This window comes from Dendropsophus ebraccatus, chromosome 2 (genome assembly GCF_027789765.1).
Source record: "Dendropsophus ebraccatus isolate aDenEbr1 chromosome 2, aDenEbr1.pat, whole genome shotgun sequence".
Classification (NCBI taxonomy): Eukaryota; Metazoa; Chordata; class Amphibia; order Anura; family Hylidae; genus Dendropsophus; species Dendropsophus ebraccatus.
The window spans coordinates 157,668,889-157,681,222 of record NC_091455.1 but is presented as its reverse complement, the minus strand read 5'-3'; the positions used below and the strand labels follow the sequence as shown (position 1 = coordinate 157,681,222).

Here is a 12,334-nt window from a genome sequence, read left to right as displayed (position 1 = left end):
TCAGGTCTGGTATGACAGTGTTATCCAGCACAGTATGGCGGTATTGGTCAGGTCTGGTGTGGCAGTGTTACCCAGTCACAGTATGGCGGTATTGGTCAGGTCTGGTATGACAGTGTTATCCAGCACAGTATGGCGGCAGGGCCGTTTCTAGGGGCGGGCGAGCCGGGCCACCGCACGGGGCGCCCACAGCTAGGGGGCGCCCTGCAGCACCCGACAGAACCCAGCATCCTCAGGGCTGGCCGGGGGATCTGGAATCTAAGTTCCAGATCCCCTGGCCAGAGAGACCTTTAGCTGTGCGTACAGCAGGCACAGCTAAAGGAAACAGCAGCCGGGGCAGAGACACAGCGGCTTCCTGTGCAGGCGGCCTCTGTATGACAGGTGGCTGCCTGCACCGGAAGCCAGAAGAGGACGGAGGGACCAGAAGAGGAGCTGGAGGCAGCAGGGTGACAGGTGAGTATCTGGTGGGGGATCCAGCACAGAGGGAGCCCCGATATGTCCCGATAAGCCCCGCCCCCCCCCGCGATAAGCCCCGCCCCTCGCGCCAAAGTTTACATGTCATCCAGCTCTCCCAGCATCCTGTATGTCAGTGTATAATGGAGATCACTCAGCTTTCCCAGCATTCTGTATGTCAGTGTATAATGCAGGTCACCCAGCTTTCCCAGCATTCTCTATGTCAGTGTATAATGGAGGTCACCCAGCTTTCCCAGAATCCTGTATGTCAGTGTATAATGGAGGTCACCCAGCTTTCCCAGCATTCTGTATGTCAGTGTGATGGAGGTCACCCAGCTTTCCCAGCATTCTGTATGTCAGTGTAATGGAGGTCACACAGCTTTCCCAGCATCCTGTATGTCAGTGTGATGGAGGTCACCCAGCTTTCCCAGCATCCTGTATGTCAGTGTATAATGGAGGTCACCAGCTTTCCCAGTATCCTGTATGTCAGTGTATAATGGAGGTCACCAGCTTTCCCAGTATCCTGTATGTCAGTGTATAATTGAGGTCACACAGCTTTCCCAGTATCCTGTATGTCAGTGTATAATTGAGGTCACACAGCTTTCCCAGTATCCTGTATGTCAGTGTATAATGGAGGTCACCAGCTTTCCCAGCATCCTGTATGTCAGTGTATAATGGAGGTCACCAGCTTTCCCAGTATCCTGTATGTCAGTGTATAATGGAGGTCACCAGCTTTCCCAGTATCCTGTATGTCAGTGTATAATTGAGGTCACACAGCTTTCCCAGTATCCTGTATGTCAGTGTATAATGGAGGTCACCAGCTTTCCCAGTATCCTGTATGTCAGTGTATAATGGAGGTCACCAGCTTTCCCAGTATCCTGTATGTCAGTGTATAATGGAGGTCACCAGCTTTCCCAGTATCCTGTATGTCAGTGTATAATTGAGGTCACACAGCTTTCCCAGTATCCTGTATGTCAGTGTATAATGGAGGTCACCAGCTTTCCCAGCATCCTGTATGTCAGTGTATAATGGAGGTCACCAGCTTTCCCAGCATCCTGTATGTCAGTGTATAATGGAGGTCACCAGCTCTCCCAGCATCCTGTATGTCAGTGTATAATTGAGGTCACACAGCTTTCCCAGCATCCTGTATGTCAGTGTATAATGGAGGTCACCAGCTTTCCCAGTATCCTCTATGTCAGTGTATAATGGAGGTCACCAGCTTTCCTAGCATACAATTTGGGACTTTATAAGTGGGAAAAGGGGAAGGAAGTTGCTGGAAGTGCGGAGCCTAAGATGTCTGTCTGGCAGGTCCTAAAGAGATGAATTGTAGCTGCAAGAAACCGTCATGGAGGCCGGGGCCGGATGCAGAGGAAAAGGGACCCATCAGATCAAAGAAGACGTCACCTGTGAGTCCCTGTATAATGATTTTGTATTCAGTGGAACATTATTTGGCAGGGGTGCAACACTGTTCTATGCCGCAATACACAAACTGCTTCTTTCTAATAACCCAAATCTTGATAAAAGCCCCCCTACCTTCCCCAGGGCTAAACTGAGTGAGGGGGGGGGGGGGCGCTTTCATCAAGATTCGCCCTGTTGTCAAAATGACCTAGAAACTGCCCTGTATGGCGGTATTGGTCAGGTCTGGTATGGCAGTGTTATCCAGTCACAGTGTGGCGGTATTGGTCAGGTCTGGTGCGGCAGTGTTACCCAGTCACAGTATGGCAGTATTGGTAAGGTCTGGTGTGGCAGTGTTACCCAGTCACAGTATGGCGGTATTGGTCAGGTCTGGTATGGCAGTGTTATCCAGTCACAGTATGGCGGTATTGGTCAGGTCTGGTATGGAGGTGTAACCCAGTCACAGTGTGGCGGTATTGGTCAGGCGTGTTATGACAGTGTTATCCAGCACAGTATGGCGGTATTGGTCAGGTCTGGTATGGCGGTGTTATCCAGCACAGTATGGCGGTATTGGTCAGGTCTGGTGTGGCAGTGTTACCCAGTCACAGTTTGGTATACCTGTCCTGTAGTGCCCTGTATATACATGTACTGTATAAATGGAGTAGGGGGTCTACCAGTTATTACTGTGGATGTTGTGAGGCAGCTTCCCTAGCCACCATTGCTCCCTGTGAAAATGAAAGCAGTAATCCTATTGGTTGCTAAGGCTCCAACTGCCGTGTCTGCTGCAGCTAATTATATCACCTGTGTTTGCAGTGAGGAGATTTTCCCATTCATCTCTATGGGGCGCCGCTCTTCCCGCTCCCCCTCCTCTCCTGTACATCTAGCGGGGACGGGACCTTCGCAATAACCTTCCCGGGCACCCAATGTATCTGTGTGCCAAATTTGGGGTCAAGCGGTTCAGGCGTTTGGAAGTCTATTTGGGACAGATGGACGGACAGACAGACAGACAGACTTTGATTTTTATTATATAGATTGTGCATTGGGATACTTTATATATCTGGGGATTGTTTGTTATTAATTAGGCGCCATAATGGTCTGGTGTGGAAAAATGCACATGCGCACCGCAATCACTAAATCAAAGCATGCGCTAAGTCCATAGCTGTACTCTCACTGTTAACCCATAATTGCATGCAAAAGATCCCAAGCTAGCCACATGGCTGGCGCATGCGTAATCACACGAATCATGGACTTAGACAGCAGCTTGATCTCTATAATTTCACCATGACAGTTAAACACTGCCTGTAAGCTTTAGGTAAAATACATCCCCATTGCATAAAAACCAAAGATCTTTCTTATTGGCTATAGGTTTAGTGGGAAAGGGAATAGTAGGCACCTGTGAAGATATGCGGCGATCACAATACAAAGGAGTATACTACATATCAATACAAAAGTTGGAATTATTGCAGCAACACTGATGTAGTATATAACAAACCTTTTAATAAAAAATATTATTCATAGAACAATACATTCATAATGTCACATATGTCTGATATATATATATCAAAGCCAAACATAACACAACCAAACATATAACACGTACAGAACCGTAAAATATTCTCTCTTATCGAACGCTTATGAGAGAATTCCGATAACAATATAAAGGGTATATCGTGTTCAACAATAGTCTATTTCAGATGCAATGTTATGATACACACATGGGGGACATTTATGAAGGGTCCGTCAGGGGAGAATGCCTGCCTTATCCTCCGGCCTTTGGGCGGGCAGGGGGGCTCAGGGTGGTGCGGCAAGGCGAAGAGGAGACATGGCCTCCTCCCACACCTCATTTATCATGAATTACGCGTAAAGCAGGCGTAAATCATGATGCAAATCTACAGCTGTTGGAAGCAGGTGTGGATTTGGTACGCTGGGTGTAAGTTCGGGTGCCCGGCTGACCAGATTCACTAAGAGGCGGGGAGAAGGGGCAGGGCCCAATTTAAGACAGGTGTATGTGTATGCCGGTCTTAATAAATCCACCCCCATAGTGTTCAGTTCCAACACAGCACTCTAACTAAAGTAAAGAGGTGCTTAGTTTTAGTAGTACCCATAGTGCTGAGTAGAGGGATATACTATATATGATGGTATAATACCAATGACCAGAAACTACACCATAAATATTAGTAGTGCCCTATTATATGCTTACTATAACATTCGCAAAATGGCAATATACAGTGTAAGTAGTCAAGTCCAAACTGTTTTTATAAACAATGTTCTACAGACTCATAGGACTAAATGCTGGTCGCTGTTCCCCAGTACTAGTCAACAAAAAGGGGTCAAAGGGTTAACAGAATTGTACCGAAAAAGGACCCCTGTAAGTACCTGTAACTATGCAAAGGACATAGTACCTGTAAGTTTGCAACAAAAAACAATATATAGTGTTGCCAATATTCATGGGCGCTTGAATATAAACTCCATAAATTAGTGCCCAGTGAAAACATAATTTAATTATAATTCATGTGTCAATTTGTATGAAAAATGTTTTTCAATGTGAGATAAAAAATATGTAAAGCCTAGTGACAGTGAGTGATAGTAAAAGGCAAAAAACAACAACCAAAACAATACCTAAATCTAATAACTAAAGAGAATAATATATCATATATGACCATAATATTAGTCTGTTACAGATGTCCTAAGGCCACAAACCTAAGTAGTAGAAACAATGGTGATGGTGGGCTCTTACCCGACACTTCTGTACGCATTCTCATCCTTGCTGCCACATCTTGCTGCTACAATCTGACCTGTGGTTCATGTCCTGTAGGTCCCTGTGAACAGTAAATCTTCACTGAGACCCTGTGTATTCTGTGTTTCAAAATAAAAAAACAAAATGGGATTCACGTCTAAGCCATTTTGGAACCATGAAAGCCATGAAAGGACTTGTTGTTTTCAGGAATAGGTGTACTTTGCAATGGTGCTTTTCATTCTACCATAACTTGTATGACAGAACCCCCAAAATATTATTTAAGAAAATATAAATTGGTGAAATTGGAAAAAGAATGCATTTTGAGTCCTGCACAAAAGCAGTGTACATCCAGCAAATGAGCAGAACTCTGTCCTGCTCTTTTAAGTCAAAGTGGCCGTCATGTGGCCATTGGCCGCAAGCCGGGCTGCATGTCAGTATCCTTTTTTCACTGATCCCTGGCGTGTAGCCCGACTTGGGGCCAAAAACATGGCCAAACATGAACATACGCTCCTCATGCGCGTCCCGCTGCGGCAGGCCGAGACAAGTGACGTCACACAGCAGGACATGCATGAGCAACGTAACTGTCACTTGCACTTGGCCTGTGGGAGGATACCAGCTGCTGGCGCTGGAGCGGTATCAATTCGCTCCTCTCACTAACCTCCAATGAAAGGGGTGCCCCTTCCGGGGGCCGGATAAAAAGCTTCAGGGGGCCGCATGTGGCCAGTGGGCCGTAGTTTGCGGACCCCTGGCTTATACCATTGGAGGGCGCCACCAGCAGACATGACTAAGGAATGGACAACTTGCTTCCGCTGCTTCACATCCTGGAGTGTCCTGACAGACATTGTCAGCACAGGGACCAAGACCACTGTGTAGGCTGTGTACTGGGGTGGGCTCCCCAGGACACAGTCACAAGCAAGGAAAGTGACTCTAACACCAGCACAGCTGTAGGGCCGGTCTGTGGAATCTGCGGGTGATGATGGGCATGCGATTCTTCGCTGCACCTAGTCAGGGCACCAGTTAGTAGACACCAATGCCAGGGTTCAGTAACAGCGGTTTTATTAAAGTTGAAGTAACCTGTAGTAACGAGTTCCTCCGGTTGCAACCGGGTATATAGCAGGCTTAGACAGTTAGTGCAGGAGTGATGCTGCATGGGCTACGGAGATACGTGCCGGATGTTGGGAGTAGTAGTATGAGAAGAAACTAGCGTTACTGGGTGGACGAACTTGGGAGTAATACTTGCTGTGGGTACTTGTAGAGATGAGAGAGATATCCGCACGACACCCAGATGAGAGAGAAGATGACTCTGGACACTTGTATAGGCAGGCAGCCGTTTACTGGTACGCAGCAGCAGAATCAGTCACTCTTCTTATGGTGAAAAGGCTGCAGAGACGCTTCTCTCCCCTTCTGAGGGAGAGGACAGAGCAACACAACCTCCTTGCTTGAAAGCAGGGGGTCAACTCTCTTGTCAGCAGGAAGTGGGAAGTCACATGGTTGCTCCTGGCCAGAGCTAGTCGGCCATTGGAGGAACCATGGTTACAGGGCACTGGCACGTGATCCACAGCCTTGCATACCACTGTACAAGGTAATAATAATACACAGGAGTATATATATATATACACCAAGATATACATGAGAATACACATAACCAGGGAATATCAGGGGGAAAACTAGCAGCAGTTGCAGTGTGCACAGTTACCAGAACCAGCATGGACTAAATGATAGAAATGAGCACGATAGGAGTAGTAGTCCTTGCGTTCTGGGACACTGCATACCTCCCTAGCAAGTTTGAGCTGACCTCGGCGAATCTAGAAGGTAGCAAACATGAATAGACTGGACAATCAAACAACAGGAATGAATGAGGAGAGTGAGTGTGATGAGGTGTGTGTCTCCCACGCCCAAGGCACAGGTGAAAAAGGAGAAAGAATGAGAAACCCTAGTGGCAGGACTTCACCTAGGGGTGCCTAGCGTACTCTGGCGACCAGGTAGCTAGTGCGTGAACCATCTGACGTGTAAGCCAGGACAACTTAACTGCTGGCGGGTGACCCTCCATGTTACAGCCAGTTAGACAGTAGGTTTTCTGTATAAAGTGTTACCCTACTGGAGGAGAACTGTGAAGAGCTGTGTATTCCCTTGGCGTGTTTGTGTAATGTCTTGGATACCTGGAAGAGAGAGAGAGAAAAATAATAAAAGCAACCATACACTTTTGGGATCCCTCATACACACAAGCAATCATGCGACACAAGCACTCTATAGGCCAAACACACGAAAAGGCATCCAAGGTGCAATGGGTATGGACAAGTGTAAATGTTGGAGTATTACTATGTGTAGTTACTAACGTGTGGAGACAAAACAGGGCGACCAACACTAGAGACACCAGGAAGGGAGGTACAAAGGACAACATATACAATGAGGTCTTTGATGAGAACTGGCTCAAGTAAATCTTAAGGAAACCTGAGAGAAATCTGAATACAAACTGGCTCAACTAAATCTTTCCAGCTATAAAGATAATATACACAATACTGAGAATATGAGACCGGATGAGAAAATACACTCCTATATAATCTAGACTTTCTCTGAGGTATATATGAACTGACTTCTCTTACTCAGAGGAGGAGCTATCTGACTTTGACACTAGAAAAATACACTGTTCCTTACAAAAAGAGGCACTCTACTCTGAGGCTACTTAAACATCCTTTTGCCTGCTCAGAGGAGTAAATATAAGAGACTTTGATAATACTGAAATACAATAGCAGAAATAGGTTCAATACTTGAATAAGTGCAATAATAACTTTGGGTATCACACACTCACAGAAAAGTGCTTTAGGAAGGAATGGGTTAAGTGTCTGTTAGGGAGAGTCTCTTTGAGGCAATAAAGACTATCGTCCGTGGCTAAAGGCTCTGGGACAGGCACTAGAGAACAGTTTGGTTATGGTGAGTGTCCATCAGCTCATGGCTGGTTAGTACAGGGAACTTGGTCAGGAGGACCAGGCACAAACCTTGAACGTTACATAACTTTTCACACCAAACAAAAACAGAAATACTGAACAGCAAAACAGTTTAACCCTCTAAGGGCTCTGCTCTCTGTATCGTACAGGTGAAACTCCTCGGGTTGAACGCTCAGCCCGTCTCAGCGGAAGGGCCTCTTTAACAGTGAGTGTCTCTGGTGCAGGTTGACGATCTTCTCTGGTAGGTGACGGCAGAGGCGGAGCCGCTGGAGGTAGACTTGGAGGAGGAGGAGGAACAGCGGGGACGTGGACAGGGATACCCGCATAGCCGATGGGTATGAGAAACGGTTCCGTTTGGACCATCTCTTCCAGAGAGAGAGGTTTGGCTGGAGGTGCCGGAGTGGCAAGGGGTGTAGGTGCAGGTGCCGGGCATGGTGCTGCAAGGCCTTGTAAATCTTCCTTGGCACACAGTTTTATCCGGTTCCTATGCACAGTCTGTGGAGCTAGTCCCGTTTTTTTAATCTCGTAGACATCGGTCTCTGGATAGGGAATCGCAGAGATAACATAAGGCTCAAGCTCCCATAGGCTGTCGAGTTTGTGAGAGCGGTGATACTTTTTCAGCCAGACTCGGTCTCCCACTCGTAGGGGTGTAGCAGTCGCTCTCCGGTTATAGGCCTCTTCCTGACGCTGATGAGCTTCTCCCATCCTTTGGTCCACAATCTCCCGAGCATCCTGAATTTTCCCTTGATGCTCTTGGACCCAGTCAGTCTCGGGCAGGGGATTGAGAGTGTCAGGAGCTTGGATCCCGAGTGAGCGGTCCTGAGGGAGTTGGCCTGGGCGCCCAAACATCAAGTAGAACGGAGAGTAGCCCGTGGAGCAGTGGGTGGTATTATTTTAGATTTCCACCAGCTCGTCCAAGAGATGAGGCCATTCCACTCGTTTGGCCACTGAAGCCGTCCTTAACATGTTGATAAACACTTGATTGATCTTTTCGTACAGGCCATTCCCTTGGGGGTGATAGGCCGTAGTGCGGAGTTTCTTACACTCGTGGTAGGCACACAGCTCCTGGAACAGTTGTGATTCGAAGTCCGGACCCCGGTCCATCAGCAGAGACTCTGGACAGCCGTAATGTTTCACTTACTCCCGGTAGAAGGTGAGGGCTGTAGTTTTAGCGGTTAGATCTCTGACAGGCACCACGACTACCCACTTGGAATAGTGGTCGACCATCGTTAGGGCATAAGTGTATCCACATCTGGTGGGGGCTAACTTCACGTGGTCTAGGGCGACAAGCTGATTCGGCCTGTGGGCGCTGATGGGATGTAAGGGGGCTCTTGGTTCCCTTCCTCCAGCCTTGGAGATATTACAAGCAGGGCACTCAGCACACCAGTTTTCGATATCGGCTCTCATAGAATCGCCGTCGAATGGTGGCCTCCGTTTTGTGGACCCCGAAATGACCGGACTGGTCATGGTAGGCGTCTAGCACCATCTTAGCATCCCGCCGGGGAATTAGGATCTGGTGGCACCTCTCCCCAGAGACAGGGTTGAGGGAGTTTCGCAAGATTAGTCCCTTTTGTAGGAAGAGCCTCTTTCTCTGCCTCCAGAGTCGCCTCAGCTCGACATCCGGGTAGGGTCTCTTGATCCGCATGGGAACCCGACCGGTAGAGAGGTAATCATAGATTTCTCCCAGGACTCTGGACTCCTCTTGAACAGTCTGCCACCAGGCCAAGTCCTGCAGAGCCTTCGGTGGAGAAGAGGACGTTTCAGGCCTAGCTGCTTCTATGGCGCCTTCGGTGGCGAACCTTTGATAGAAGGGAGGCATTTCGACGTCTTCCCAATCGCTGTCCTCCGGGGGCTCTTCACCTCTAGGTAGCCGGGAGAGGAGGTCCGCATTGACGTTAGCCTTTCCACTGCGGTATTTGATCTCAAACCTGAAATTGGCCAGCCGAGAGGCCCACCGTTGTTCCAGGGCACCTAGCCGAGCAGTATTGAGATGTGCTAGCGGGTTGTTGTCCGTGTAGATGGTAACAGGAGTGGCAGCAAGGTAGTCCTTGAACTTCTCAGTGACAGCCCACACTAGGGCGAGTAACTCCAACTTGAAGGAGCTGTAGTTATTGTCATTCTTCTCAGCACCTTGCAGACTCCGGCTGGCATAGGCCACAACTCTCTCTTGACCATCTTGAACTTGAGACAACACGGCACCTAGGCCCTGGAAACTGACATCGGTGTAGAGCCGGAAGGGAAGGTTATAGTCTGGGTAGGCTAGGATAGGAGGCGTGGTCAACAGACGTTTTAAGGTTTGGAAGGCAGTCTCTTGTCGATCGGTCCACTCAACGGGGAGTCGCCTATTGTAACTTTCCCGAGGGCACCCCCGGAGCAGTTCAGTGAGGGGCTCGGCCACTTGTGCAAAGTGGGGAATGAAGCGGCAGTAATAGCCGGCAAATCCGAGGAAACTTCTCACCTCCTTCACGGTCCTAGGGGTATCCCACTGTTCCACAGCCGCGATCTTTTCTGGATCTGGCAGTATCCCCTCGGCGCTAACAACATGCCCCAGATAGTTCACTTGAGGTTTGAGCAGGTGGCACTTGGAGGGTTTGATCTTTAGGCCGTGATCAATGAGGACCTGAAACACCTCAGCCAGGTGTCGGACATGATCCTCATAGGTGCGAGAGTAGACAATCACATCGTCTAGATACAGCAGGACGCTCTGGAAGTTGAAATGGCCGAGATCGTTAAATTAGTCGCTGGAAGGTAGCAGGAGCGTTACATAGGCCAAAGGGCATGCTGGTGAATTCAAAGAGTCCCATGGGGGTAGTAAAGGCCGTTTTCTCCCGATCTTCGGGCGCCATGGGAACTTGCCAGTACCCACTCGTGAGATCCAAGGTGGAGAAGTAGGCAGCCGACCCCAAAGCGGCAATAGACTCCTCGAACCGGGGCAAGGGATAGGCATCCTTGTGCGTGATTGCGTTCAGTTTTCTATAGTCCACGCAGAACCGGATGTTGCCGTCTTTTTTTCTCACGAGGACAATAGGGGCGGCCCACGGACTCTGGCTTTCCTGTATAACGTTGGAATCTTTCATCTCCCGCAGCAGTTGTTTAACCTGCTGATAGCTGGCGGGAGGAATAGGCCGATGTTTTTCTTTAATAGGCAGGTGGTCCCCAGTGTTGATCCGATGCTGGACCAGCTGGGTCTTCCCAAAATCGAGGGAGTGTTTGCTGAAGGCCTCATGATACATTTTGGCCACCTTGAGGATGCCGTGGAGATATTCAAGTGGAGTATTGGCATCACCAATATGGAGTTTGTCCCACCAAGGGGCAGGGGCCCTGTTCGAATCTCTTTGAGTGCCACGGATGGACCTCTGATAGGCAATAGTTTCCTCACAGACAATGTCCTCAGGATCGAGTTGATATAGCATGGCCACGGTGGTGAACTTGGGTAGATCAGCAGGAGAGTCTCCAAGATTCACTAGACGGACAGGGACCTGACCATTGGAGATGGTCACCAGGCTTCTAGCGGCTCTGACAAGAGGTTGTCCCTCAATCTCGATAGCATCCAGAAGGGCCACATAGTCAGCATTGTTGAGCCCCGGACAAACCCTGCACCAGATAAGGAACTCACTGTTAGCTGGGATGGTGATCGGGCGAGCGTCTCTAGTGCGGACATGGCAGATTTCTCCTCGAGGATTGGCAAACTTCCGCTGAGTGGTGAGCACTTTAATGGTCTTCTGGACGGCTTGCCTGTACTGAGGAGAAGCACAAGACATAGAGGCATTCAAGGCATCCAACACTTCAGTGAATACATGACGGATAATATTCATGCCTAATACCACGGTTCCACTATCTCCCTGAGCCTCAGTAACAATGATACCCTGACGTGCTAGCTCTTGCTTCCCTATGCAGACAGTGGGCTCCCAATAACCTAGTTGCACAATAGGGCGACCATTACTAGCAATAAGTTTCAGACGGTATTTCCCAACTGGACCTAGGGTTCTCAGATCCCAATGTTTTTTAAACACATGCCTCGGAATAGTGGTAACCTGGGAACCTGTATCTACCAGAGCCTCCAGGGGGACTCCGTCCACCCAGAGAGTCACATGCGGGCATTGTGAGAGGAACCTTGAGAACCACTGTGCTTCCTGCGGGCCTGGATCTCGACCTCCTGGGTGTTGGCCCTCGGACCCGGGACCCTAGCCCGTTTAACTGATAGCACTGAGAGCGGTAGTGTCCATGTCGCCTACAGTGGCGGCAATAGGGGCGCTCAGAGGATCTAAGTCTCTGTGGAGGAGGCTAATCAGGAACTGAATACTCAGGGCAGGGGTCCTGTGGTGGTGGAGGTGTTGGATAGGCCCCTTGTAGCCCCCTTAGGGCTTGGCAGAGGGAGTCAACCACTTGCGTAAGGAGAGCAGGGATAGCTGGTGAGCTAGCCGGGATAGACTGTTGGGCAGCTTGCATAGCGGAAACCGGCGGAACCATAGTGGGCACTGGAGGTGAGGGTATAGGTCCCACCGGGTCCGGGGAATCTGAACCCGGAGTACAGCCGACACAGGGATTGTCAATGCCAACCACCCTTAGAGCCAGAGTCTTGAAGTCCAGGAAAGGCATTGTAGGGTTTTGGGCAGCTAGCATACGCAGTTGGCTCTGGATGAGTCTAGAGTCCACCCCCTCTATGAAGCGGTCAGTGATCATACTCTCCACAGCTGAGGGGTCTATGGTATCAAGATGTCTCAGGGCCCGGTAGGCAGATTGGAGTGCTAGTGCATAGTCTCTGAGGGTCTCACCTGGCCTTTGTTGTCGGTCATAAAACTTAAGG

General features: G+C 49.2%; 1 protein-coding gene across 1 annotated transcript in view; it reads right to left on the bottom strand.

Annotated features, from left to right (window-relative positions):
- ANKRD33B (ankyrin repeat domain 33B) overlaps nt 1-12,334 on the bottom strand; it is an 89,919-nt gene that overhangs the window by 59,807 nt on the left and 17,778 nt on the right. The window lies entirely within an intron of this gene.